Here is a 5,983-nt window from a genome sequence, read left to right as displayed (position 1 = left end):
ACTGTGTAGCAGAAACTAGTTACTTTAAGGAATATTTTGGAGTAGGTCAAGGTTGGAGCACGACATAAGGTCCTCTGTATGCCCCTGATAGAACAGCTTCGGGTGACAGAATGTTCCAGGGGGGTTGTCACCATCACTGAATGCTCCTAAGGACGGAAACAGATGCCCAAACATACATCTCGTTTTGCATGCTCCCGGGATATCTATAGGAGAGCTCAAATCTGGTCCACATGTTATGTTCAGGCATCCAGAAATCAGTCTAGGGGAGTGGGATCCCCCAAAGGAGGCTGATCTGGAGACAGGGAACTCAGAACCTATGAGAAGATACGGAAGAACAGGCCTGAGGTGGTAGTTTGCCTGAATGTCAGAGGGAGCAGTGGCAGCTGGAGGCTTGATCTCCCCTGATATTTGCCCTCTCCCCCTAAGCTAGAATATGCTGTGAAATGAGAAGGCAGGGACCTGTGGGGCATAACTGTTGAAATATCTCTAATCATGGGACCCTAAAGGATTTTCCCTACTGTCCAGAGGGAAAGAGAAGTGTAAGATCAGCAGTCTAGGGGTAAGAGCAGAGCACATGAAAATGGAGTGACTGCAGGCACACCTCACTCATGGGGCTTCCCAGACAGAATGAACTAATGGGAAGGGCTGCCATCAAAAGACTGAATTTTCTGCTGGTCAGGCAGCTGTGGACTCATAGCCTTGAGATTCAGGATATTATTTTAAGTATCAAGTATATGTCCTGGCAGGAAACGTAAGGCTATATGGTTTATGTGCAATTAGCCTGTACAATTAATTTTAGAGAAGAAAAATGGAAGTTGGATGAGGTCATTTACCTAAGTTCACAGAGATAATGGACGACGGAGCCATGAATCAACACCAGAGCTATTTGGCCCCAAAAGCCAGGATCTCTCCCCTGTACCTTAAAGCTTCTCAATATATGAAAGATTCAGTGGAGCACAGTCAATATGCATTTAGAATATTCCAAACAATAATGATAAAAAGTAACATATATTGAGCAATTAACATATGCTAATATACACTGTTATTTGCCTATACAACTGTGTGATTTACTGAGAAATTGATCAGTATTTTTATTTCTTTCTATTGTTTCCGCTAAAGAATGATGAGAAAGATGAGACTCCACGCCCTTGAACTCTCGATTTCCCTGATCCTCAGAGTGAGAGTTTTAATAGGATTCATTTCAAAGCCCTCAGCCAATAAAGGGATTAAACTGGATGGTCCCAAAGGAGGTGAAAATAGAGGCTTTGGGAGGCTGGTCCAACCCTGGAGTTCTGAAACATGGGCAGGATTATGGATTTCTCAATTGCCTGGACTTGGTGTTCTGGAGGTAACAGTCCTTGTATGAGAACAGATGTTTGAGTCAATGTGAGAATTGGCCTCAAACGCTGTATCTTGAGCACCTTGAATAAGGTGCTTGTGGCTAGGGAACCAGCAGAGAGGAATATTGTGAATAGATGTGAGTTAGCCCAACCAAAAAAGCCATCTCTTGTGTATGGCACAGAAGCAGTGCCCAGCTACTGCTGAGCCGTTGGGGGACTGAGCTGCTACCCCCATGTGTGAAGGCTGGATACACAATGGCCCTGTATATGGCAACCACACAGAGCCAAGGGAGAAAATAGCCATCCAATGACCGAGAACCAGGCCCCCCCATTTTTCTAGGAAGATGTAAGCCCCAGGGATTTTGTAAGCTCCAATAAGGATAAGCCCAGTTGATAACTGGTATTGGACTTATTGACATTGGTAAGTGGTGACTTGGAGATGGCTTAATTTAGAAAATAAAAAACCATGGCACTTCTTGTCCCTTGACTATCACAGAACTATTCACACCTGTTATACATAGAGTAACTCACTTCCTATTCCCACAACACATTCCTGACGTTCTCTTACCATCCTCCTTTTACAGATAAAGAGATCAGACCACAGAAGCTGAGCAAGTTGCCCATGTTCACACAGCTCAACACATTACTTAACCTGAACTTAGACCTTTCAGACTTGCCAGCTTTATAAAAAGCACTGTGCCAATTTCATCTGCATGACTTGAAAACTAATTCAAGGAGTCTCTTCCGCACTGTAGAAACAGATCGTCAGGTACCTGGGTGGCTCAGTTAGTTAAGTATCTGCCTTTGGCTCAGTTTATGATCCTGGAGTCCTGGGATCGAGTCCCACTCCCTCTACCACCCCCTGCCACCTCACTCGTGCTTTCTCTTTCACTCTCTCTCTCTCAAATAAATAATGGCTTTGAAAAAATAAAATAAACAGATTGTTACCCAGCATAAAAAGAATGTGTGCGAGCATTCACTCTTACTTAAAAAAAAAAAAACAAAACTTTTTGATATTTAATTATATATAGGATATAACAAGGTTTTTTGTAAACAGCATGTCTTAGAATTTAGTTAGAGAGGGGCGCCTGGGTGGCTCAGTGGGTTAAAGCCTCTGCCTTCGGCTCAGGTCATGATTCTGGGATCGAGCCCCGAGTCGGGCTCTCTGATCAGCTGGGAGCCTGCTTCCTCCTCTCTCTCTGCCTGCCTCTCTGCCTACTTGTGATCTCTATCTGTCAAATAAATAAATAAATAAATCTTTAAAAAAAAAAAAAGAATTTAGTTAGAGAAAGAGACTATTTTGAAGGTATCTTTAAGTTTTGAGAGAGTGTTACAGATAATAAATGCTATAGGAATTTGGATTGGGACACTAGTAGATGGTGTAATAGAAAAATCATTAGACCAAAAAAATCGTTAGATAATGAGTCAAAAGACATCAGTTCTGACACCAACTGAACCACTTCTAGCTCTCTAACCCTTAAGGTTCTTAATTTCTCTGTGCTTCAGATTTGTCATTTAGAAACTGTTGATAGTAATGCTCCCTTCTTTCCTCACAGGGTTTTTAAAATTATATGTGCAAAAATGTTTATAAAACTATAATGAACTATGTAAACAAATGAGAGATACTATTCTCCCTCTTTTCTTTTCTTATTTTTTTTAAAGATTTTATTTTTTTATTTGACAGAGAAAGAAAGATCACAAGTAGGCAGAGAGGCAGGCAGAGGGCGGGGGGTGGGGGGAGCAGGCTCCCCGCTGAGCAGAGAGCCTGATGTGGGGCTCGATCCCAGGCCCCTGAGATCATGACCTGAGCTGGAGGCAGAGGCTTAACCCACTGAGCCACCCAGGTGCCCCTGTTTTCCATCTTTTCATTAGCACCATAGCTTCATGATTCCTGAGAACTGTGATAATTTATGTGTCAGTTTGACTAGGCTATTGTGCTCAACCGTTTCATCAAACATTAATCTAGATGTTGCTGTGAAGGTGGTTTTAATTTTTTTATTAAAATTTTTAGAAGATTTTTTTGTTTATTTGAGAGAGAGAGAGAGTGCAGAGAGGGAGAGGGAGAAGCAGACTCCCCTCTGAGCAGGGAGCCCAACAAGGGGCTCAATCCCAGGACCCTGAGATCATGACCTGAGCCAAAGGCAGATGCTTAACTGACTGAGCCACCCAGGCACGCCTGAGGGCAGTTTTTAGATGTGATTGTCATTTAAATCTATAGACTTTGAATAAAGCAGATTACCCTTCATAACGTGGGTAGGCCTTCCAATCAGTTGAAGACTTAGGAAAAAAACTGGAGTCCCTACCCCCCCAAAAAAGGGAATTCTGCCTCCTGACTCAAGACAGCAACATCAACTCCTGCGAGACTTGGCAGCCTACCCGACAGCCCTTCAGGTCTCATATTGCTAGCTCTTACATTTGTATGAGCCCATTTTTTGAAATACATCTCTCTCTCTGTGCAACCAATGTGAGGTATATGTGTGTGTGTGTATATATATGTGTGTGCACAGATACACATTCACACACATACACATCCTGTTGGTTCTGTTTCTCTGAAGAATGCTGACTAATGCAATAGCTGCTCTGAATAAAGGACTTACTTTGATAAGAAAAATGTGGAAAGCAATGAAAGCAACTTCAGAAGGTACTATTTTACCCTTGACATGTTTTTTATTGGTCAATTTTCGAATATAGAGGAAATATAGAGTATGTGTCATAATAATATCTTCCCTTATTCCTATGAAATATGCGCCCTTAATATACCCAAGTAGGATATAGGATGAAACAAGAATGTTTGCTATTGTCTGAGCTGTTGATCTGCCTTTGGGGACTGAGTATGTGTCTTTGCTCAAGGAATTGCCTGTATTAGAAATACCTGCCTTGGGGTGCCTGGGTGTCTCAGTTGGTTAAGCATCTGCCTTTGGCTCAGATCATGATCCTGGAGTCCTGGGATCAAGTCCCACATTGGGCTCCCTGCTCAGTGGGGAGTCTCCTTCTCCCTCTTCCTCTGGCCCTCCACCTGCTTGTGCTCACTGTCTCTCTCTCAAATAAAAGAAAGAAAGAAAGAAAGAAAGAAAGAAAGAAAGAAAGAAAGAAAGAAAGACCTGCCTTCCCACTCATTCTTTGTGCATTCTTTGTGCAAATGGGATGCAACCCATTCTTTCAAGCCCAGTTCAATGACCCTTCTGTGCCGAAATGCACAATTCCTCTAGCTGAAAGTGGTTACTACTTCCTTTGAACTCTGTTCCTCTTTTAATATTCATCACTGTAGGTCCTGAATTATAGTGACGTGTGTGTTTCTGTTGTGCCGACCTCTAGAAATGACAGTCTTCTTGAAGGTAACCGTTACTAATAAATCATAGTTTTCATCAGAGCCTGCTCTGAGGTATACCTTGCCTGAGGTATCCTGATAAATACATGCTGAATAAATAAAATTTTGTGGGTCATTTTGGTCTCTGGCCTTCAAGTCATTCTCTCCCATTTGTGCAATAAGAAGAAACTTGTTAGTATAAGAAACTTCTTCAGAGTGATTATAATGTTTTATGTATGGTGGTGGTCCAGTGGTGAGTATTTATTACGTAATATAGAAATGAACAGTAGCTGCATGGGGCTTTAGCTATGAGCTTGAAAGTTGGCCTAAAATGACATTTTAAATGAGGACATTTTATGAGCAGAGGTAATAAAATCACACAGGCTTTGAAGTATACTCTGGTGACTGTACAGTAACCAAGGTACTTCCTTGTTCTCCCATGACATATTCCTGATATTCATCAGTGATATAAATTCACTGCTAAAATTATAATGGAAGCAAAGTACAAGTGTCTGTGTACCCATCAAATATTTCACTTTCAAAGATATTTCTGTGCCCTCCATGAACAGCGTGTACTTTCCATCCAAATTGGGAACACTTTACTAACTTCACATTGTGTGAGTAGACACGGTGGCACAGAGATACAATGACTTCTTAGGGGAAAAAAGCGGAGCTGAAATCTATTTTAGATCGAAGAATTTTAAAATTCTAACTCAGTGTGTTTGGCATCCAATATTCCTTGTGCCTCTGGGGGAAAATTCATCAAAATGGTTTACAGACGGGGCGCCTGGGTGGCTCAGTAGGTTAAAGCCTCTTCCTTCAGCTCAGGTCATGATCCCAGGGTTCTGGGATGGAGCCTTGCATCGGCCTCTCTGCTCAGCAGGGTGCCTGCATCCCCCTCCTCTCTCTCTGCCTGCCTCTCTGCCTACTTATGATCTTTGTCTGTCAAATAAATAAACAAAACCGTTTTTAAAAAACGTGGTTTACAGAGACTTGTTCTTGAGTTCTGTTCAACTAGTTTTACATTTTAATGCATCTAAAATTCCTAAAACCAGAATTACTCTAGAAGATAAGAATAATAATCCAAACTTGATCCAGTATTGATTGACAACATATGGTGGCACTATGGGGAATGCTAAAGACCCATCCATGAAGAAAACATAGCCCCTACCCTCAAAAAGACCACTGTTTATGGGAGGGGGTGGACATATACACCAAATTCACTGGTAAATCTTAATCGTTGTTTATATCATTTTTAGTTTTCCCTCCTATCAATTCACCATGGTAAAATAAATGGTCTCCTTTCCTAACTTGTACCTGAAAAGGTAAGGTCTAG

This window comes from Martes martes, assembly GCF_963455335.1.
Source record: "Martes martes genome assembly, chromosome: 11".
Taxonomy (NCBI): domain Eukaryota; kingdom Metazoa; phylum Chordata; class Mammalia; order Carnivora; family Mustelidae; genus Martes; species Martes martes.
Note: the sequence above shows the minus strand (reverse complement) of the source record.